This window comes from Equus asinus, chromosome 8, assembly GCF_041296235.1.
Source record: "Equus asinus isolate D_3611 breed Donkey chromosome 8, EquAss-T2T_v2, whole genome shotgun sequence".
In the NCBI taxonomy this organism is placed as follows: Eukaryota; Metazoa; Chordata; class Mammalia; order Perissodactyla; family Equidae; genus Equus; species Equus asinus.
The window spans coordinates 35,173,224-35,197,146 of record NC_091797.1 but is presented as its reverse complement, the minus strand read 5'-3'; the positions used below and the strand labels follow the sequence as shown (position 1 = coordinate 35,197,146).

At 44.2% G+C, this 23,923-nt stretch overlaps 1 protein-coding gene and 1 long non-coding RNA gene across 5 annotated transcripts in view; one reads left to right on the top strand and one right to left on the bottom strand.

The window, feature by feature from the left end:
• The window catches only part of LOC106836370 (saoe class I histocompatibility antigen, A alpha chain-like), a 299,619-nt gene that overhangs the window by 228,654 nt on the left and 47,042 nt on the right, over window positions 1-23,923 (top strand). The window lies entirely within an intron of this gene.
• Window positions 816-23,036, bottom strand: LOC123287580 (uncharacterized). 4 transcript variants are annotated; one of them, XR_011505554.1, is made up of 6 exons: window positions 19,692-23,026; window positions 18,988-19,172; window positions 17,560-17,684; window positions 4,684-4,860; window positions 2,977-3,270; window positions 816-1,139 (listed from the first exon to the last, which is right to left on the bottom strand). It is a non-coding gene; the product is annotated as an uncharacterized lncRNA (long non-coding RNA). The 4 variants fall into 4 exon arrangements; XR_011505551.1 differs by lacking the exon at window positions 816-1,139 and having other exon boundaries at window positions 4,701-4,860; window positions 19,692-23,036; XR_011505553.1 differs by lacking the exons at window positions 816-1,139; window positions 4,684-4,860 and having other exon boundaries at window positions 19,692-23,027.

Sequence of the window (23,923 nt, the reverse complement as noted above, 5' to 3'; positions counted from 1 at the left end):
ACAAAACTCAAGAGGAGTCTTTCCAATGACACTGCGATTCTTGTATCCAGAATCGTGCTTTGACAAACACAGCTCAGCTCTGCAGATCATCTTGCCTAACATAGGGCTCACAGTTATAACAATCTCGTTCAGTGATTCTCCATCCTGTGCATGAACACATCTAGTGCAGAGGCCTCGCAACCTCACTTAGTTCCTGCTTTCTCGGACCTGGAATGTCCCTGTGCAGACAGATTCTAAGATGGTGCCCAGTGATCCCTGCCTCCTGGGATTCACACCCTTGCGGAAGCTCCTCCCAATGAGTGTGGGAGGGACATGTGACCATCTTCTAACCAACATGCCAATGTGGCAACAGTGATGTCACTTTTATGAGTAGATCATATAAGATCATGGTGTCTGTCTTGCTAGCTGACTCTTCCATCGTCTTTCTTGGCTTGCAAGCTCTGACAAAGCCAGCAGCTGTGCTGGAAAGGCCTTCATTGCAGGGAACTGATGTCAGCCTCCCGCTAACATTCAGCAAGAAACTGAGGGCTCCAACCTGACAGTCCACAAGGAACTACTCAGTCCTCCTCCCAATGACAGCCCTTTCCTTTCTTGAAGACACACATCCTACCTTCTCTTTACTACCATAAATGTCAAGTTCTCTTCCTGTCCTACTTGCTTTCCTCTCACCATCTACGAGGCCCCACTAGGGAGCAGCAGGCAAGGTGGAAGGAAGCGCCCATCAGCAGGGGTTGGCTAGACCCCTCCTCATGTTTTCACCTTGGAGAGCAGATGTTACCAGGAAGTCAGTTGGAAGGAGAGAAGTCAGCAGCAGCAGGGACAAGGAGATGAGTGAACTCCTCTGTCTCTCAGGTCCATGTGTGGCTGTGCTTTCGGGCTGTGAAAATAAAACAGTGAGGAGTGAACTCTGCATGGCCACTGCTGGTCTTTGCCCTTTCAGCATTCTGGAGAGCCCACCTCACACTCCAAATGCAAACACCATTGATTCCCTGCCGTCTAGCTGTGACCCTCCCTTCCCACAACCTCCAGCAAACACACTACATCAGCCAAGAGAACCAACCCTCCTGTCGCTTCAAACCCCACGGGCTCACCTATGGGAACTGTGAGAAATGCAATAGACTCTCAACCAGTCTCAGTGCCTGGAGAAGAAAGGGAAGCTGCCAGACCTGACAGGAGAAGATGACCCTTAATGAGGCATGGGTACAGCGTACAGGACTCAATATAACAGAGTGGGAACTTGGGCTCAGCAGTCAGACAGTTTTCTTAGAGTCACGGCTCAGCCCGGTGAAAGTCACTTAACCTCTCAGTGGTCTCAGTTTCCTCCTCTGTAAATGGGGCTGGCAGCTGTCCCTATCTCATAGGGCTCATATGAGGTTTAAATGATTTAATTTACACCAATTTCTTACTATCTCACTGAGGACAGTGTCTGACTCTTTTATTTAGTGAGAATCCTGGAAAAGGAGAACGTCCCACCAGTGAGTTCCTATTTCCTTCTTCCAAGTGTGATGAGGACCAGTTCTCCAACACTCATCGCCCTGAGCCTCCTCTTACTTGCCTGCAGATGGAGAGCTGCTCTGTCCCTATCTATGGGCTGGGGATGGGGGAAAACAGGGAAAGGCCAGGGTGGGACGAAGGATGAGAGGCCTCAGAGCAACACACACATAAACACTCATACACTCACACACACCCAAACCCACACACATGCACATACAAGCACCCATAAATGCTTATATACACACATGTACACACACACCGTCACACAACCCACACACACACACATGCACCTATACATGCTTATATTCACACACAAAACACACACACTCACATGCACAAACATACCCATACATGTTAATATGTGCACATGAATCCATACAGACAAACACATGCACATCACACACTCCCTTCAGAACTTGGGCCTGGCTTATTCTCACTTAATCTCTTATAAGAAATTTAGGATTCTGAGGGAGAAGGACCTAAGAAAATTTGTCCCACCAGAAAGAGATCCACTCCCCAGGCACTCTGGTACTTTCTGGATCTCATGTGGCCCTGCTCCTGGCCCTGCTCCTAAACGAGCAGGGGATCTGACCTCAGATCAAGATCCTGGAGTCCGGAGGCTGCCACATGCACTGGCCCACCCTGGGAATTGGGCTCTGGAATTCCAGCAGCCCACCAGCCTCCCACCTCACCTGCTGCTTCTCAGCCTGCCCTCCCACAGCCTGGGTCCCTCCCAGACTTTGCTGCACAAAAGGATGTCTGCTCATTGGCTCCACAAGCAGCAGGGACAGGAGGTGCTGCCCAACCCCTTGGGGTGAGACACTCTTAGATCTGAATGGGGAAACCCAGATCCTCCTCCTCACCTGAGCTCTTGTCCTGTGACCTCAGCTCCAATGACCTCAGCTCCCAGGAGATCCCAGCTGGCAATTCTCACCCCACACCTTGCTGAACTCTAATCTCTGCCTGCTTGGAATTTATTTCTTTTAGGTTCTTCATTTATCCAAATCTTACACATCCATCAGGTTCTATCAAAATTTCTATCCATCTCATTCATGTAACTCCCTGACCACTGGAGTGTCTCACCTATGGACTTCCATAAACTATTTCCTCTGCTTCTCATTTAATATTTAAGGAGGTTTTGTTCTTTGACATCACTTGGTGCATCCAAGGGTCATTAAAGTGTTTCCAGAAGCATGGGTTCCTCCACATATTAACTGTAAGGCTTTGAGGGAAAACATTAGGTTGAGGCTTTGTTGTTCCCACGTACAGCACCCAAAAGATATATGCCCGGCACATAGCGATGAGCCATTGACACTGCTGAATATTGAGTGAATTAACATCAAGCAGATCCTGCCCCCTTGTGACCAGACTGGGCCAGCCTTCACTCTCAAGCAATAACTTGTGCACACTTGCCTTCCCCAGCCTGGCTCTTTGGGTGAGGTGGTAAGTACTGCTCTCCCCTGCTTTCTCCCAGGCACCTACCTGCTTGATTTGGTGGATGCTCTTTGTTCAGACCATGATCCATGGTTTGGTTGTAGCACCGCTGCACATTTCCCAGGTTTAAGTGGAAAATCTTCATCTGACTTGTGAAGATCTTGGTCTCGCCATCAAAGGAACTTGGCTCCTCCATCAACCACTGAACACAAGACTTCACCTTCCTCTCACTGTCATCATGGATGGAAGGGTTGCTCATCCATGAAGCCAAAGGCAGTAAATGCATGGACTTTGGGACCCGGCCTGGACACAGCCAAGTAGAAACATTGCAGAGAATGTGATCTTGAGGTAGGAACCAGAGAAAGTAGATCAGAGTAAGCTCCAGTATTTATTGAGTGAAGACCCAGCTCCCAATGTGTGAGGAATGAGTGTGTACGTCTATGTGTGTGTATGAGTGTGTGTGAGTGTCTAATAGGAGAGACAGGACACACAACACAAAACAATGGGAAGACAATTGCACAACAGCTTCATGCACAAGTGAATTCAAATCCCACGCAGAGATGCACTGAGCGAACGCAGAGAAACACGGAAAAATGTTAGTACAACATCTCAATAAGAAAAGCCCTACGAACAGGTTGCTCTTGAGTAGGGCTTCAACAAGAGCAAGGATCTGGAGTAGGGGAGAAATTTTAGAAATATGCTCATGGCTTGGACTGAGGTGTAAAGAACCCAGAAATGGGACCCTCCTCCAGGTCCCTGCTGTGACGGTGCAGCATCTCAGTCCCTGATGCTTCCCTCACTCTCCCCACTAACGTCCTCCTTCACGCACATCACCTTTGGTGTCACTGGGGACAACCCACTGGCCTCAGAGTCAGGGAGCTCCTACCTGGCCACACTCTCTGTTTCCTGGGGAAGTGACTTCCTTCTGTGGGGTCAGCTTCTTTATTTCTTTTTTGTGTGTGTGGGCTTTTTTTTTTTTCTGGAAGATTAGCCCTGAGCTAACTACTGCCAATCCTCCTTTTTCTGAGGAAGACTGGCCCTGAGCTAACATCCATGCCCATCTTCCTCTACCTTATACGTGGGACACCTACCACAGAATGGCTTTTGCCAAGCGGTGTCATATCCGCACCCGGGATACGAACCTGCGAACCCCGGGCCGCCCTGAAGCGGAACGTGCAAACTTAACCGCTGCGCCACCGGGCCAGTCCCTTCTTTATTTGTAAAATAAAGTCAGGGAGGGAATCAAACAGGCTGAGGACAGGAGGAGTGTGTGTGCCCTGGCTGACCTGGTCCCAGGGTTCAACATTAACACGGGTCAACACCAATTACTTAGCTGAACTTTTGTCTACAACTCTAGGAAAGGAGCGGTGAAATGGAACGGTGTCTACTTTCCCTCTTTAGAGGAAGGATTAATGTCAGAGTGGGTAAAATTATCATTTCTTTTCTTTTCTCTGGGGTTCGCCCATCTCTCCCAGGTTAAACACTCTGTGTTGCAGCAGGTAGAAGATCTCAGGTAAGCCCAGGTTTTTCCTCCCACCCTCCACCCCTTCCTTCTTCACCATGTGTTGTGTTCAGGAGGAATTCTCTTGGTATTGATTTTTGGAGGGGGAAAAGGCAGACAGGACTGACTTGTCTCAATCACATATCTACACGTCACCCTGAGGAGACAGGAGAACAGCAGAGGGGAGGGAAAAATTCATATTGCTCAGTGGGCTTGAGAAGAAGACAAAATGATTTCCATTCATTTTTTCCTACCCAAATACACTTTTCACCTCAGTGTTCACTCCAACCATCCAAAGCAATGGACTCTTTTCTTGTTATATCACGTGAAGGTCCCGGGGGTGGCAGAAGGCTCAGGGGACTGTGGGGCCTTCATACACTGTTAACTGATACGGTTTCCTGTGCTGGGACCCAAAGTCGACCTTGATTACACTGGAAGAGTACAGAGAAATAAGTATGTCGTATGAGGTGGTGGGATTGCAGGTGAGGTTTTTCTTTTCATTTTAAAAGTTCTTTTGTTGTTGCTATAACGATGTTGTGCAGTGAGAAAATATTGGGAGAAGGAGACAGAGTTGCCCTGGGCTTTTATAATGCAAAGAAAGAAGCAAAACACAATCAGAGCCAAAAACGGAAACAAAACAACACAGGAATTTAAATGTATTATCCAACATAATCCATTCACAACTCTGTAAATTGGCTGGTATCATTATCCCGGCTTAACTAACAAAGGAATGAGACTCAGAAGTGCTCAGCCCAAGGTCACACAGCTAGTGGAACCCAAGTCATCTGACACCTGGCCTGGTGCTTGATCTACGACAGCAACTTGAGTGAGGAAGGGGCCTCAGAGATCAGGAGGTTGATGCTTAAACATTGTCAAAATTCTCTATACAACACTAAGAGTGAGTGGCTGAATCTCTTTAGTGATAGAGAGCTCACCGCTTACCAAGGCAGCCCATTCTATGGTTAAGCCTTAGTTAAAAAAAAAAAAAAACACAAACAAAAGTTCTTCATCATGAGCACAATTCTGTGTCTCTGAATCTTCTACAGAAGGACCAATTTCCGATCTCTACAATCAAACAGAATAAATATACTTCTTCACATAATAGCCTTTGAAGTATCTGAAGGCTCTGTAGTCATAAGCAAGGTAAATTGCATCAAAATAAATGGCTGTTTTCAGTAGGAAGATTGGTCCAAATGTCCTAGCCCATCATTGCTAGAAACAAGAAGCCCTCTCGAACTACTTTTTGAGGAACTGTATTAAATTATCAACTCACATTTTATTGATTTTGGGCTTGATATCTGCCAGGCACTGGGGACAAATTAATGAGCAAGTCAAATGGGCTCTGTGGGTTTATATACTAAATACTTGAGCTGGAAAGATAGGCATTTGGAATATAGAGCAAGGATGCCCACTCTAGACTGGAAGCAGCTCAGGACGTCCTCCCTGAGGAGGTGACGTTTGAACCGAGCCTGAAGAAGAACAGGAGTTGACAGGGGAGCTGTGGTTTATATAGAGGAAAACAACTGGGGAGAAGTCCTGGATACTGGACAGTGTGGCGGGTTCACAGGACTGATCAAGTCCAGGGAAGCTGGAGGCACCTGCAGCGTGGTGCTGAGAAGTATAGGCCTCAACGTGGACCACCTAGATTCTAGTATTTCCTTCACAACCCACCTAGCTCTGTGACCTGGGCAAGTTTTTAACCTCGGTGCACTGCAGTCCTCACCTGTGAAAAGGGTGATGTTTTAGGGATGTGGTGACAATTAATTGAGTTGATACATGTGAAGAGCTTAGAACAGTGCCTGGAACATATTTGATATTCAACTCATGTTTGCTCTCATGGTTGGAGGGAAACAAGGTGGGAGAGAGAGAGGAGGCTGATGATAGAGACCAGGCCCAGTAAGCCCTCCTTGGCTGGCCCGGTAAACAGAGAAGTGAAAATGAGAGTCTATTTTGAGAAAGCCCACTCTGGCGCAGCATGGAGAAGAGATCTGAGAGAGTGAGAATGTATCTGCGGGGCCCAGTTAGGAGGCTGTTGCAGGGGCCCAGCAGTAGTGGCACGTGTTATTCCTCTCCATCCTAAACAACTCATCTTCTCATCTTAATTCCTTTGCACATTCCTAACCACGTCCTCCTCCTGTCACAGTCAAAGTTATTTAAGAAGGAATTGCTGAGCACACCTTGGACAGCAGTCATGGAGACTGGGCCCACTCTTGGGAACCTCCTGAAAGAGATACCTGCACTGTCTGCCTGGAGCACACGACGGACCTGTGAGCATCTTCTGTGGCTGCCGCTTCTGCCGGGCCTGCATCACTGATTGCTGTGTCACTCTCAGATTCACCAAGGTAGCCATGTGATGTCCACTCTGCAAAAAGCAATTTCAAGAGGGGGACATCAGGCCCAACAGGACTCTGGCCAGTTTGGGCTCCATCCTCCGAACACTGGAGCCCAGGAGTGAGAATCCAGCATAAGCAGTTTGGTTCTGCGAGCAGAACAAGGAAGGGGCCTTTCTATTGCCAGGAGAACCAGCAATTCCTCTGTGCGGTTTGCAAAGATCTCATAGAGCACAAACCCCATCAGTGCTGCAGAGGGAGGAAGATGCCAGGTCTCACAGGTAGGTAAACCCTTTCACTGCCCAGTCTAAACTTGGGACAAACTTGTGGTGGTTTTCTCTATTATCGGCTTTAGCACTACTACAGAAAAATAAACTACTGCATTCTAAACACAATTCTGAATGAAACAAGACCTTCCTTTCAATCCTGGATTATATTGGTAAAAATTACTTCTGTCCGCATGCTGCTTCACTTCTAAAATTCTCAGGCAACAGAAGGCATCACACTTCCTCTGCTTGCAGTACAGAAACCTTAGTGTTGCTCTAAGATTTCACATGGCCTCCAAAATCCTCTTGAGATTTCTGGGTGTGAAGGAAGCATAATTTGTCACAAACTGAAAAAGGCAAAAAAGTGCTGAATAGATAGAGCTTTTACTTGAGGTGGACCATGCTATTTGGGCAAATAAAAATGCTATTTTATTCCTAGCAAAAATGTAACCTTGATGTAACCATCAGGTATTTTTTGGCTGAGCTGGCAAAATCTAACTCAAGCTTGTCAAAATGGGGACTATTGTCTTATTGAACAAGCTAAAGGAAAAGCAGGTTTGCAAGGGAACCTGCAGCCATGCCTGGTTCTCCTCTGCCCCTCCTGCTGGAAGCTGTGGAACCACCTGTCCAGGGAGGACCGTCCTGGACAAAGATTGAGGCCACCAGCAGCTACAAGTCTGTCCCAGATGGGTCTGTTCTGGGCTCTGGGTTGAAGGTAAGTTAGATATTTGATCATAAAGCTTTAAGCTGTGGATGACAACAGCATTCTAAGAGGTGGCAGCCAACTATCAGAAGATTTATTTTCTCTCCAAAAAGTTAAAGCGACCTCACAAAAATGTTATTAACATAGAGGGAAAATGAGGAATCAAGGTTAGATATCAAAAGTATGTCAATTTTTAGGAGAACTGGTATCATAAGTCAGATAGATAAATTATTATTATAACCATCGGGATGAATTGCAGAAAGTCAGTTCACCTCGTGAACATAAGCACGTACGCTAGAGAAAGCTATCAGGGTAAGGCCTGTGTGCACACGGCTATTAGACCTATTTAGGGTTCAGAGTCAAGGCAGACAGCGCTACTTCTGCCCTGGGGACTTCTGTACAAGATCAATACATATTTGTGAATGAAATCATGAAAGACTCTCAAAAGTCTGTGTTGGGGAGCACCTGTGTTTAAAATAGTGTGTGCGGGGCTGGCCCGGTGGCGCAGTGCTTAAGTTTTCACATTCCGTTTTGGCAGCCCAGGGTTCGCCGGTTCGGATCCCAGGTGCAGACATGGCACCACTTGGTAAAGCCATGCTGTGGTAGGCATTGCACATATCAAGTAGAGGAAAATGGGCACAGATGTTAGCTCAGGGCCAGTCTTCCTCAGCAAAAAGAGAAGGATTGGCAGTAGTTAGCTCAGGCCTAATCTTCCTCAAAAAAAAAAAAATAGCGTGTGGGAAAAGTTTGAGATTCTCTGGTGGAGGAAATAACAACTTAGACTTAAGATTTTTAAAAGAAATGGTGATTTTCTATTTCTTTTAGGGGCCATGGCCATCCACCCAACAGAGACCAAAGGACACCTAGGATTTTTGTGAACCACAGGCTGAGGCATCCACTTCACTCAGAAATGGTTCTGTGACAGCAGCCACAGAAAGTGGCTAATGGAAGGAAATTAATGGATAGACATACATAGAAAGTCCCCTTTCCTCAGGTGGACAATGCAGGAAACAGGAAAAGTAAGGTCAGCCTCCAGTGGTCACATCAGGGCTGCTTTTCTATCTGAGGTAGCCAAGTGACAGAACACAAAACATCCTCACCTTCTGAGACTCACTTCTCCCCTGTCAAGGAGAAATAACACTTTCCCTGTTTGACTCTCATAGTTGTCATGAGCCTTAAATGTGTTCTTTGTAAATTGCAAGATGCTGTGTAATTTAAATTTTTTTAACATTATTCAATAATAATGATGATGACTTCTCCCATCTTGAGGAGGAAACTGAGGAACACATTGCTGAAGTGATTTGCTCCGAGTCTAGCCAGGGGTAGGTTATGATCCTCCTATTTTCGTTCCATGGAGCTCTGACCCTCGTCTCTTCCTCTAGAATGGAAGAGGTCCTGCACTGGGACACTGCTCACCCAAAGCTCCCTGTTTCTGAGGATGAGAAACACGTGAATATGAGAGGTTCTCCACTAAGACTGTGTGTTCATCTCAAGAGACTGAAGACCAACCCCTATGTTCTGGTTCAAAGGGCTACTCCTCTGTGCCCCACTGCTGGATGGTAGAACTGCCATACTAGGGAGATGGCATCCTTGTGGTGGCCTGAGAGTCAGGGAGGAAAAAGAGATGGATCTCCCTCTGCCAGAAGGAGGGTATCTGGGCTGTGAGAGTCACAAAGCGACAGTTCTGGGCTCTCACAACCCCAGAGACCAAACTGATCCTGGAGGAAAATCCTAGATGGTAAACTGGATTTCAGGAAGTGTCAAGTGACCTTTGCCAATGCAGAAAAAGAGGCCACCATTTTTCATTTCAGGATTCTTATATAGGGAGAATAGTCCCATTTCAGACTCTAAGGAGCAGGGGCACAGCTGACCCTGTACCCCTGAGATGGGCTGCCTTTCTCTTGGCCTCTAATGAGAACCTGATTATAAATGGGTTCATTACCAGGGTCAGTGGTTCCTACCACATTACGTCCACAGTGACCATCAGTGAAAGGACAGATGTGCCAGACTCCCTACCAACACATCCATGTGATTCTTAAGGACGGCAAGAAGTCTGTGTTCTCCACATATCAACTGGATCTGCCCCAGTGATTCCCAGTAGAGGTCATGGCATGTGTGTTCCAGTTCCTAAACATCATCATTCCACTTCCAGCCCACAGCCCACCACAGCCCAGATTTCCCGCTATCTAAAACAGCAGTCGTCAAACCTTAGGATACAAAAAACCTAGGGAGCTTCTGAAAATGCACATTCCTGGGTCTACCCCCAGACAATTCAACATAGTACCCCTGGAGCAGAGCTTGAGAATTTGCTTTTCGAGATGAGCCCAGGTGTTTGGACATCACACAATAAGAATATGTTAGAGCAGTGCTTCTGAAATTCTAGTGTGGAGGGAAATGACATGAGGGTCTTGTTAAAATGCAGACGCTGATCCTGTAAGTCTGGTGGTCCTGAAATCCATTCTCATGGGCATGAAACATGGAACATAAGAATTGCGCTTTAGTCTAGGTTGTTTCATCTTCTCTATAAAAGGGTTCATCATGTGATGTGCCCTTCAAAATCCACTGTTCAAAAGCCCAATGACTTAACCACCCAGGCGGTCCATTACTAAAGGCCCATGATCTACATGCTTCAGTCACTGTCGCTTTGTGTGCTTTATGGCCAATCAATAGTCACCTTAACTGTACAGAGTCTCCAGTGTTTTGGGCTGTCAGCAGTTTACCATCCAACAGTGGATGGCTGCAGCGCTCCTTTGGATCTGCCACAGTGCAACAGATGAGCAGTTCTATCGATGAATCCCATGGGAGAAGAAAAAAGAGCAAACTGACCTTCAGTTAGAGTTCAGAAATTAGAAGAAGGAGAAAAAAGAGCACAAAGAAGATTTGAAGAAATGGTGTTTGGAACTTCTCCAAATTCAGCGAAAAACTTTAGCGTATAGATCCAAGAAGCTCAACATACACCAAAGAAGGCCACAAGAAGCTCATGATATCAAACTGATGAAAACCAAAGAAAAGAAAAATCTTGAAAGCATCAAGAGAGAATGAATTTTACGTACAGGATATGGTGGTTTTAAAATGTTTACAAATTCTTTAATATCCCTTCCTTCAAAAGATAGAACTACTTCCTCTTCTTTTGAGTGTGGACTCGATTCAGTGACTCACTTCTGAAGAACAGAATAAAGAGGAAGTGACGTTGTGTGACTTCAGAGATTAGGTCATAAAAGAGACTGTGGTTTTCTGTTCTCTCCATCTCTCTTCCTCTGTTTCTCCCTCTCTCAGATCATTTGCTTGGAAGAAGCCAGGTCCTAAGCAAGGAACCTCTGACATTTGCCTGGCTGGATGTGAAAATTGCTATGGACAAGTGACTCCTTTCTGCCTCCCATTTCCTCCATCTTTAAATGTCTATAGTGCTTATCCTTCATCTGTCCCATAGCTGCATATTAGGTCTGTTGTGGGAGAGAGTAGGTAACTCGTCTCTTTAGTTCACAGGTCTTCAGTCCATGAGGAACTCTATGTGAAGAGCTTCACTTACAGAAATACACTCAATGAGCCTTATCTACACCTGGATCTAATTTAGATGGAGATTCTGGACTTTTCAATGATTCTGTAATGGGAAGAGATTTTGGGGTCCTTGGGCGGGAAGCATTTTATCTTGCATGTAGAAAGTGACAAAGATTCCCTCTTTGACTAAACATTAGTTAGGCTCCTCTGAGCCCTCTTTTCAACTAGGCTTTGACTTGTGGACTTCGATATCCATCTTTGCTGCATCTAGTTTTAGCAGAAATCCTGTCAAGTCAGTTTAGCGAGAATCCCTCACCCTAGATATCTGATCAAATTCCTCAGCCCCCACCAGGCCCCGGGTAATATAAGATCACTCTGGCCTACCTTCAGCACGAATACTGTTAAGTCAGTTTAGCAAGAATTACCCTATCCACTTAGAAGTTTTCTATCTACTAACTCCTCCTTGGTTATCAATCCCCATTTTTCCTCGTTGTATTTGGAGTTGAGCACAATCTCACTCCCCTACTGCAAAACCCCTACTGCAGTGGTCCCTTGAATAAAGTTTTCCTTACTGTTCTTTAATAAGTGTCAGATAATTTTTATTTCTTTGATAGAGGAATGTAAATAATTACATTCCAGCCAGAAGATGGACTGTGGTGGTTTTCAAAATGTCCACAAACTCTTTAATACTCAAGAGATGGTGACTAATTTCCTTCCCCATGAGTGTGATCTGGATTTCTTGGCTCACTCCTAATGAAGAGAATAGAGCAGAAGCGATGGCGTGCAACTTCAGATACTGGATCCTAAAAAGCACTGTGATTTCCTATTGGGTCTACTGTCTCTTGGGTCGCTGTTCTGAGGTAAGTCACCTGCCATGTTGTGTGGACACTCAGCTAAGGAGACACCCACATGGCAAGGAACTGAGGCTTCTGCCAACAACCACGTGAATAATATTTGAAGTGGATCCTTCCATGCTAATCATGCCTTTCAGTTCTGGCCAACATCTTGATTGCAACCTTATGAGAGACCCAGAGCTAGAACCACCAAGGTAAGCCACTCCTTCTTCCCTCACCCACCAGAAACATGCGAGGCACTAAATCCTCGTTGTTTTAAGCTGCTAAATTTTGGAGTAATTTGTTAAAAACCAACAGATGAGTAATGCACAGAGGAAAAATAATGCAATGAATGGCTGATTTCTCATTAGACACAATGGACACCAGAAGAAATTGGAGCATTATATTCAAAGTCCTAATAGAAAAAAGGTGCCAAATAAAAATTCTATATACACTGAAGCTATCCTTCAAAATAAAGGTGATTTTTTAAATTATTCATATTGTGTTTAGAATTCCATTTTAATTTTCCAATTAGTTTTTTTGGGGGGGTATTATTTTTATTTTTATAGTAGTTGTCTTAGGGATTACACTAGGCATCCTTAGCTTTAAACACTCTCCTTCAGTTACTGATGTACTATTTCACATAAATATAGAAGCCTTGCACAACCATTTAGGCCTCTATCCCATGTCCATCTTTTTGTTATAGGTGATATATGCAATACATCTATGTAGGTTACAATCCCCACAAGAAAAAGTTATAATTTTAGTTTCAAATAGTTATATGTCTAAAAGTAACCAAAAAAGGGGCGGAAGGAAAAAAAAAAGAGAAGTGACCCTTTGCATTTACCCAAATATTTTTGATGACTTCATATTTTCTGAGAGTCTGAGTTTCCATCAGGAATCATTTGCCTTCAGTCTGAAGAACTTCCTTTGCCATTTCTTATAGTGCTGATCTGTTACTGACAAATTCTTAATTTTCTTTCTATAAACATCTCTTTATTTTGCCTTCACTCTTGAAAGACATTTTTGCTGAATATAGACATCTGGATGAACTTTTTTTCTTTCAAGTCATTAAAGTTGTTTCACTTTCTTCTGCCTCTCTGTTTTCTGATGAGAAGTCATAAGACAGTAAAGGAGGCACGAGAGAACCAAAACCAGAAAATATCATGATAGACGTAGTGTCTCTCACATCAACAACTACCATATGAACTTCATGGATCACACTCCAATGAAAAGGCAGAACTTGTCAGAATATGTTAAGAAACAACACCCAACTATATGCTGCTTACGAGCAAGGCTCTTTCAATATAAAGACACAGGTTGAAGGTAAATTGATGGGAAAAGATGCAATGTTTAAATAGTAACCATAAGGAGGCTGGAGTGGCAGTATTAACATCAGAAATAAAAAAGATTTCAAAACATAATGCATTGCCAGAGATAAAGAGAGATACTACATAAAGATAAAATCTAATGGATTGAGAAATTTCACAATTACAGACAGAAAGGAGATCAGCAGTCACCTGGGGCTGGGAGGAGGGAGAGAAGATCAAACACAAAGGGGTGTGAGGAAGCTTTTTAGGAAATGGGGACGGTTCTGTATGTGGGCTGTGGTAGTAGTTCTGCGAGTGTAAACAATTACTGATATTCATCCAACTGTTCATCTAAAGTTATTTAATTTTATTTTATGTAAAGAACGTGAGAAATTTTTTAAATTGTGGAGAAATAAGGCAAAGTAAAGAAAGTTTTGGCTAAATCAAAACTGAGAGAACTCATGGCTAGCAGTCCTGCAATAAAGTACTTTTAAAGGAAGTCTGCCGTGCTGAAGGGAAATGACACTAGATGATAACTCAGATATACAGAAAGGAATAACCAGCAACCCTTCCTATATTTTACTGGCTGTAGTTCAATGTTACCTTAAGCAGATGGTGAAAAGTTAAAAATGCAGGATTCGAGTCTCACAAAAACAGTAAACATTAATGGAAATAAATATAGCTAAAAAAGTCACTAGAAGAGATAAAAATCATAAACAAAAAGCATTTGCTTGAAACAAAGAAAGATAGGAAAGGAGGCCCAGGAATGAAAAAGAAATGAGAAAATTCAAAAACAAATAGCAGAATGATAGACACAAATTCCACCATATAAATAATCATATTAAATATAAATTGACTAAAATGCCAATCAAAATGTTGAGATAAATATCTCAATTGGACAAATATCAAGACAGACTATATGCTCTATATAATGGAAAAACTTTAAATACAAAGCCAAAAATAGGTTAAAAGTTAAAGGGTGAAGGAATAGGCCATGTGAATAGAAAGAATAAGAAAACTGAAAAGTCTGTGATACTGGGCAGCAAGATAGGCTTTAAGATAACGAGTATCTCTAGAGACAAAGAAGGACGTTTTACAATGATGATGGGTCAGGATCACAAGAGGACAGAAGTAATAAAAGCATAAATACCTAACTGCAGAGCTCCACAGCGGATGAAGCAAAAAGCGGCAGAACTGAAAAGAAATAGACAAATTAACAATTATATTTACAGATCAATACTCTTATCTCATTAACAGAACAAGTAAACAGAAAACAAGCAAGGACATAGAAGACTGCAACACATTGTGAGTCAACTTGACCTAAATCACATGCATTGAGTAGCACATCCAGCAAGAACAGAATAGACCTTTTTCCCAAGAGTGCATGGAACATTCGCAGAAATAGACCACATTCTGGCCCTTAAATAAGTCTCAATAAATTTTAAAGGGACTGAAATTATAGAGTATGTTATCTGACAACAATGACATTAAATTAGAAAACCATAGGGGCTGGCCCTGTGGCTGAGTGGTTAAGTTCGCACGCTCCGCTGCAGGCGGCCCAGTGTTTCGTTGGTTCGAATCCTGGGCGCGGACATGGCACTGCTCATCAAACTACACTGAGGCAGCGTCCCACATACCACAACTAGAAGGACCTACAACAAAGAATATACAACTATGTACCGGGGGGCTTTGGGGAGAAAAAGGAAAAAAAATAAAATCTTTAAAAAAAAAAATTAGAAAACCATAACATGAAGGTATCTAGAAAATCCCCAAATATTTGCAAATTGATCAACATTCTTCACACCCATGGCTTATCATGCCTTAAGGAAGAAATCACAAGAGAAATTAGATTTATTTGTAATTGAATGAAAATGTAATCAAAATTTGTAGGATAGGGTGCTGGCCCAGTGGCCTAGTGGTTAGGTTCATGCACTCCCCTTTGGCAGCCGGGGGTTCCCCAGGTCGGATCCTGGGCGCAGACCTAGCACCACTTGTCAAGCCATGCTGAGGCGGCATCCCACATGAAGGAACTAGAACAACCTACAACTAGGATATACAACTATGTACTGGGGGGCCTTGGGGAGAAAAAAAAGAGTAAGATTGGCAACAGATGTCAGCTCAGGGCCAATCTTCCTCAGAAAAAACATTTGTAGGATTCAGGAATAGCAGTGTGTAGAGGGAAATTTAGAACACGAAATGGACAATAAGAGACTATTCTGAACAACTTAAGCAAATAGATTTGATAACTAACATTAAATGGACAAATTCCTTTAAAGACACAAATTACCAAACTGCATTAGGAAACCTAAACAATTGGTATGAATTGAAGAAATTAAATTTATAATTTATAAATATTCCAGGAAGAAAACTCCAGGCTCAGATGACTTCCCCGGTGAATTCCATGAAACGTTTCAGTATCAACACCAGTCCTAAACAAAATCTTGGAGAAAATAAGGGAGAGAGAAACACCTTCCAAATCATTTTATGAGGTTAGTATTAGGGTGATACCAAAAACTTCAGACCAAAGTCTCTCATGAATCCTAAAGGAAATATCAGCAAATTGAATCCAACACATTGTGAACAAGCAAGTTTTTTTTGTGGTTTTTGTTTTGAGGAAGACTGGCCCTGAGCTAACTCTGTGCCCATCTTCCTCTACTTTATTTGCGAGACACCTGACACAGTATGGCTTGACAAGCAGTGCATAGGTCCGTGCCCAGGATCCAAACTGGCAAACCTCAGGCCACTGAAGTGGAGAGCACAGACTTAACCACTATGCCACTGGACCAGCCCCTGACCAAGTAAGTTTTATCTCAGGATGCAAGTTTGGAGGAATATGTAGACATCAATCTAATGTATCATAGTGATAGAATAAAGAACAATAACCATAGGATCCTCTCCATGCAAAAAAAAAAAAAGAGCATTTAAAACAGACAGTATCTAATCATGATAAAATCTCTCAGCAAACTAGGAATAAAAGGCCACTTCTTCGATTTGATCAATGGCATCAATGAAAAACCTACAGCTGGCATCATACTTTATGGTGCAACTGAATACTTTCTACTCAAGATATGGAGCAAGCCAAGGATGCTGGTTTTCTTCATTTCTATTACACACTGTACTAGAAATCCTAGCCAGAGCAGTAAGGCAAGAAGAAGAAATAAAAGGGATACATATTATAAAGAGAAGTAAAGTCTCAGTATATAGCTGACATGATTGTGTCCACAGAAATTCCTCAGGCAAAGAAAGCTTCTAGGACTAATAGGTGAATTTAGCAAGATTGCAGGGAATAAGGACAATTGTATTCTATGTCCCAGCAATGCAAAATTAGGAAAATGAAAAATTTTAAATTCCATTTATAATAGAATCAAACAAAATATTTAGGTATCAATTTAAAGAAAGTGTGCAAGATTTGTACACTGAAATCTACACAGCACCACTGAGAGAAAGTAAAGAAAAACTAAAGAAATAGAGAGAAATACCATATTCAAGGACTGGAATGCTCCTTATCGTTAAGGCATCAGTTCTCCCCAGATTGATCTATAGATCAAATGCAACTCAATCCCAAATTCCAAATGCCAATCAAAACTCTAGCACGTTTTGTAAAAGAAATTATCAAACTTATTCTATAATTTATATGCAAATACAAAGGACTTTGAATAGTCAAAATAACTTTTTGAAAAGAAGAAGTAACTTGGAGGACGCACACGACTTGATTTCAAGGCTGACTACAGGCTCCAGTAATCAAAGTGAAGTGATGCTGGCATGAGGACGCTCTAGATCAATGGAGTAGAACTAAGAGTGAAGTAGAACCACGCATACGTGCTCAGGAAAAGAAGGAAAGGTAATTCAACGGGGAAAGGGTAGTCTTTTCCACAAATGATGCTGGAGCAAAGTGACACACAGAAAAGAATGAACACCGTACACAAGAACTAACTGGAAATGGAGCACAGACCTAAACATAACATCTCAAATTATTAAGCTCCTACAACAATGCTATCCAAAAGAAGAATCATTTGAACCACAAATTTGAGCCACAGACGTAACTTAAAATCTTTAGTAGCCACATGTAAAAAAGTAATGGGTGAAAATAATTTTAATATTTCATGTAACCCAGAGCAATCAAAAGATAATTACATAAACAATAAAAGATTATTGATGAGATATGTTACATTCTTTTTCTCATACTTTACCTTTCTGGAAATTGTTCTGAGCCTCCAGGAGTTGAAAATTCTCTAATTTTATGTCCTGCCAAGGGTGACTTTACTCCAGATCTAGTTATCCTAGGATTTGCTGACCACATCAAATTCACTTACCCCTGCAATTCGATGCAGGAGAGAGTGAGCACAGAGACAGAGCTGGGATAGGACCCCACCTCAGCTCCCTCCTCTCCCAGCTTTCCTCCACTCACAAGCCCCTCATCCTCCTCCAATCTCCAGGATTTCATGAATCGCACAAGCGGGGAGCAGGTCATGAGGTATTTACAAACCCAGATCCCCACAATTCCTCTACAAGAAGTCCTTCCTGAAGTCTGCCCACTCCCATTCCTGCTGGAGCCTCAGTGCTTCCCCAGTAGAGCCACAGGTCTGTGCAGAGGGTGATCTAGAACACGCTTCCTCCCTGTAACCACAGGGCTCACTCCCTCACCTCCTTCAGGACTCAGCTCAAATGTCACCTCTCAGGAAAGCCTCCTCTGAGGATAATATTTAAAATTATAACCGGTTCCCTCATCTTCCCTACTCTGTTCTTTTCAGCACATAAGCTCCATGAGGGCAGGGTTTTGCCTGAGTTGGTTTGTTACATCCCACAGGACCTAGAACAGTGCCTGGCACATAGAAGATGCTCAGTAAGTATGTGTTCATGAAGGAAGAAGCGTAGGGACCAGATCTCCTCAAAGCTGAGACTGACACAGGAGAGGTGAGCAGTTCCCTGGGAAGCGATTAGGGGAGGAGCTGCTCACTGGCTTATCCCAGGCCAGAGCCAAGCAGACAGAAGGCCACACAGAGCCCCTCCTCACTTTCCATGCAGCCAAAGCACACGGCCATGGACTAAGCCAGACCACCAGCTGCCTCCGCAGACCCCTGCACTCCGAGGGGCACCCTGGATAGCTAGCAGGATTCTTAGGTGGAGAAGTCCTCCAGGTCCCAGTCTCATCTCCAGAATCAGCTGATTCTGTGCAGCTGGAAGGCGTGGCTCAGCTGCAGCCTGTGGGACCCTGGGAGCCCTCTCCTGACCTGTGACCCCCAAACTCCTAGGTCATTCGGCAGGCCCAGAAATTAGATTTGGGTCCAGGACTCCAAGACCTTCAATTTCAGGGGTTGGAGGTGGCAGGCAGCAAGGACTGAGGCATCCAAATAGTAGGTCAGTGTCTACTTAGGTCCACAAAGGGGAATAAGAGGCAGGGTGTCAGGGTCCTGGTCTCTAGGGGCTGAGGTGTAGAGGGGGGGCACACTCCAGGCTCCAAAGGGTGGGGGGGTTTAATGCCTGGGCAGGAGCTCACCCTGGGTGTCCTTGGGATGGTATTCAGATCCGTGGTCCTAGAGGCCTGGAGAATGGGGAGGAACCACTCGGGTTCAGAGGGAAATGTTAGATAGAAGCCTGGTCCCCGACTCATCACTGACCTCCTTGTAGCCCACTGTAGTCTCCAGACTCCACCCTATGTCCTGCCCTCTGCCCTCCAGGAACACAGTCTCCATGGCCGCCAGCAGCTCGACAGCTCCCCATCCCTGGCATCGTGGCACTCTTTGTGGAGCAGCAGTTCCTCCTGTCTTAGCAGATGAAGAGAGGTTGTCCAGGCCGATGAGGGCTGTGAAAAAACGATGGACTCGGACATGGCTGTACCCTCCAGGGAGGTACAGGCCTGGCGCTTCCCTCCTGTCAGTTCTTTCATTCTCTCAGTGACCCCAGCATAAGGTAGTCAGGGCTTGAGGGGAGGGGCTTGTTCTGGAAGAGAGGAAGCCCCTTAATCACCTCCCCCCTCCTCTTCTCTGCCCTTATTGCCAAGTGTGTTTGACTTATATTGCACCCATGAGTATGGAAAAATGCCAAACCTAAGTATGGTTTACCCACCAATTATAGGGCCAATTATAGAGCCGAGTTACAACACCTGTGCAGTTACCAGCAGCAGAAAATAGAGACCCCCAGGGCCCCTGTGCCTCTCCCCACACAGAACCCAGTCCCCCACACACAGGTGTCCACTAAGGTGACCTATTCCCCTGCCCCTTTCCTCTCTGGTTCCTCCCTGTCTACTCCTGTGGGTCTCCATCCTCCTAATGTCCCTCCCTTTGCTCACTTCAGGAGCCTCCCCATCTTCTGAGACCATTACCCTGGGGATCTCTTCCTCCTCCTCCCTGTCGTCCACACCATCCTCAGGATGGAGAATCTAGAATCAATTCCTTGGAGGAGGAGACTTCATCCTTGGAAGCAGCCGCAGGAAGAAGTGACAGGGACTCTGGGGTTCAAGGTCTCATCTAGGGAGGGCACCCAGTATGTTTGCAGGGTCCACCCTGGACCTGGGAACCAGCTTTTATGGCCTGGAGACCTGCTCGTCCGTCCCTGAGGCCAAAGTCCATGGTTATTCAATGGAGAGGAAAAAGTCTCTGTCAGCGAGTGTTTGGGGAAACAATTCGGACTCTGAACCTTACACTGGAGTGGGGGCTCCTCCTCTTGTGCACAGCCCTGTCCTGCTGCTGGGAGCCAAGGGAGACCCTCAGGAGGTCCCCAGGGAAGGGGCCAAAGGGGACCTCTGGTCTTCTGTTCTCAGCCCTGTGGCCACACGGGGGCGCCACCACCCTGCTCTCCTATTTGCACAGCCAGGGGAGAGGATGGGCTGTGGTCTGAGTCAGGAAGAGGTGGCTGATCTGGAGGCTGGACATCAATGGGGGATGAGGATGCCTTCTGAGCAGCCCTGGGCTCAGGCTCGGGGGTGGAGCAGGGATTGGAGGAGAGGGAGCTCTGGAGCCCTGCCCTGCATCTAAGGCTTCCATCTTTTCTCCCTACAACCCCTCTCTCCAGCCCCTTGATGACAACACTCTGGAAAACTGAAAAATAGATAATTTTTTCTTCCACTCCCTATTCCTTTTCTAAGGGCTATTTTAAAAAATAAACTCTTTTATTGTAGAATACATAAGTGGAGATTTACAGAAAAGCTGCAAAGTTAGTACAGAGTTCCTGTGTGTCCCACACTCAGTTGTCCCTGTTGTTAAGGTCTACATCACTATCATACATTTGTCACAGCTAATGAAGCAATATTGATACATTATCACTAAACTCCACACTTTATTTGGATTTCATTACTTTTTCTTTTTTCTGTTCCAGGATCCCATCCAAGATACCACATTACGTCCCAGTCACGTCTCCTTCAGGCTCCTCTGGCTGTGACAGTTTCTCAGACTTTCCTTGTTTTTTGATGATATTGACATTTTGGAGGAGTGCTGCTCAGCTATACTGTAGACTGTCCCTCAATTTGAGTTTGGTTGACCAGGGCTCTGGATTTGGGGAACAAGCCCACAGAGGTGAAGTGCCAATCTCAACACAGCACATCAAGGGTATATAATACCCACTTGTTTGACCACTGATGATGTTAACCTTCACCACCTGGCTGAGGTCGTGTTTCCCAGCTTTCTCCCTGTGAAGCTCCTATTTTCTTTGTCTCTCTCCACACAGTAGTCTTGGCGAGGAAGTCACTGTGTGAAGCCCACATTTAGAGGGTGTTCTGCTATAAATATTTGCATGCAGGTGTTTGGACAAATGTAAGTTTTCCAATGAGTTGGATAAAAACCTAGGAGAGTGATCAGTAGGCTGCATGGTAAGTCTATGTGTAGCTTTAAAGTGTCGACGCAAATAATCTATAACCAATCTATAGACAAGAAAAATAGAGTGGTGCTTCCTGAGCTGAGGACTAGCCCAGAAACACCATCTCCAGCAGGGAAGCAAGCTCCCAGGGAAGCGTCGTTTATGGCACGGTTACATCCCGTTTCAGAACAAAGTAACATACAGCAAGAATGACAGGAATACAATTTATTTCCAAAGTCACAAGGAGGTGTTTTGCTGCTGTTTAGCAGGTACACGACAGGTCAACTTGACCTTGGGCCTCTGGGAAGAAAAGCTTATCTTCAAAGAAGTTTTGCTATCAGCATCAGACAAAGGGAGACGTTATATGCCCCTCTTTAAAGAGTGCATTCTTTGCTTTAGGAAAATGTTTGAAACAGATGGACAACGCGTCTTTGGTGGGCCATCAGTCAGATGGCTCTGGGAAAAATAAGTTTCAGCGAAATCAGATTTAAACCAGAATGGCTTCCCCATATACCTCTATATGTGAAAACTTATTATTCTTACTGTTTCCATCAGAAGAAACTGCAGAACATCTCCCATAATGGCTGTGCTGTTTTGTGTTCCTGCCCACAATGAATGAGGATTCCTGCTGTTCCACATCCTCGCCAGAACTTGGCATCACCAGTTTTTGGATTTAGGATATGCTAATAGGTGTGTAATGGTCATCACTGTTGTTTTCATTTGCATTTCCAGGTGACATATGATGTTGTCTTTTCATATGCTTATTAGCCATCCATGTATCTTCTTGGGTGAGGCGTCGGTTCAGACTTTTGTTCATTTTTTAATTGAGTTGTCTTCTTATTGTTGAGTTTTAAGTGTTCTATATATATATTTCAAACAAGTCCCTTGTCAGATATATTATTTGCAAATATTCTGTCCCATGTCTGTCCTGAGCCCTTTTACTGATGTAATAGTATACATTAATGCATAGATATATCTTAATGGGAACAGAAATGAGAAATTGCTAACTGTGATGGTTTCTGGGTAGAGGACTTGGGAGACTAGGAGATGGGGAGAGATGATGTGACATATATTTTTATATATTCTTGAGTAGCATTTGAATTCTCTTGTATGTGCATGAATAATGTTTTCAAAATAAATTGCATTAAAATCGCTCACTCTTGTAAAACACTTGACAGATCACCCTCACATCATGGGTTAAGATTCTGATCCTCTACTCGAGGACCAATCAGCTTTTCACTCAACTATTTTGCTTTAAAATTTCCATTTCTGAAAAAGGTGGGCTAGATTGTATGGACCAATCCTCCCCCTGAAAATAGCTAAAAATGAAATATAAACTACAAAAACCATCTTCTTAAAAGCATCAGAGCTGACAAGATACCAATAAATGACCACACCCCCAAAAGAAGGGCAAGATCCTGCTTGGCCTCCACAGAGAACAGTGTCCTGAGAGATGGAGCAAAGGCTCTGTGAGCTCATTGTCCAGACACGGAGCCCAGTACTTCCAGCTCTGAGCCCCGAGCTCTGGACTGTCCTACGCATCCACCTTCCTTTTTAAAATTTAAACAAAGCTTTTATATTCTGATTATGAGGTATATGTATAGTGTACAATATATGCTATAATGTATATTCACTGTAGAAAAATTACAAAATGTTAAAAGTTATAAATGACAAAGTGAAAATAATTGTAATCCTCACCCTTGGCGATATTCTGTTGCAGTTTCTCCTGGTCTATTATGTACCCTCCTGCTGCTGCCCCAGTGCTGGAACTCTCTCTCTAAGTTGATGAGCACAGAACTCAGTGGCCCCAGCCCTGCTCCCTCCAGATGCCATTTCCTGAGGCAGTTCACTCTCACACCTGCTGAGGGGGCTGTTTCCCACTTTCTCCTCCCTCCTCAATCCCCCCCTCCCTCCCCACTCCCCACTCTAAAGTGGTGAGTTTATTTCTTTTTTCACTCAAAGAAGGACTAGGTGAGAACTGCGCCATCATCCCCCCACACCCCACATCTGTACCTGTATCCTCTGCCTTCACAGCAGTGATGATGGATGGTCCTGCTCCTGTCTAAGGCCACCTCTCACCTGGGGCACAGGATCAGGTCCCCTCCCTCCCCTGCATCATCAACCTCCTGCTCTCTACTGGCTCCTTCATTCCTGGATACAAACATGCCATGATATCTCCCATTTTTTAAAAAAAGAAACTAAATCAAAACAAAATCCTCTCATAGAAATCCACCACTCAATCCAATGTTTCCTTCCAACCTGCTCTATCTCTGTGACGCTCCTCACAGGATAATTCCTCAGTCCATTCTCTCACCCACCATGTTGTCTTTTTATTTTTACCAAATATCCATTTGCACATAGTTTAAAAGGTCCAATACTTCCACAAGCCTTGTTAGGAAGAGAAATGCCCCACCCCCATTTCCTGAATCTCAGAGACAACTGGTTTCAGTCTTTTAGCTGATTCTCTGTTACTTCTTTGCTTCTAAAGAGAACACTTCTAATACTCCTTCTTTGTTATTCAGTTTTATGCATCTTCTTTAGTGAATTGACTCTTCTCTCACACTCCCCCATCCTCCCCGTATAATTACTTTACAACTGATTAGCTCAATGTGCAGTGTCTGCATTATTAAGACCAGTAAACACTAGTCACAACTGAGCATTTAGGAAACTATGATATCTTTCCCTTTCTTGAATCAACTTTTCATGTTCCTTGCAGTTAGTAAATATCTTGTTCCTTCATTTGCTTAGTTTCTGTTGTACTCA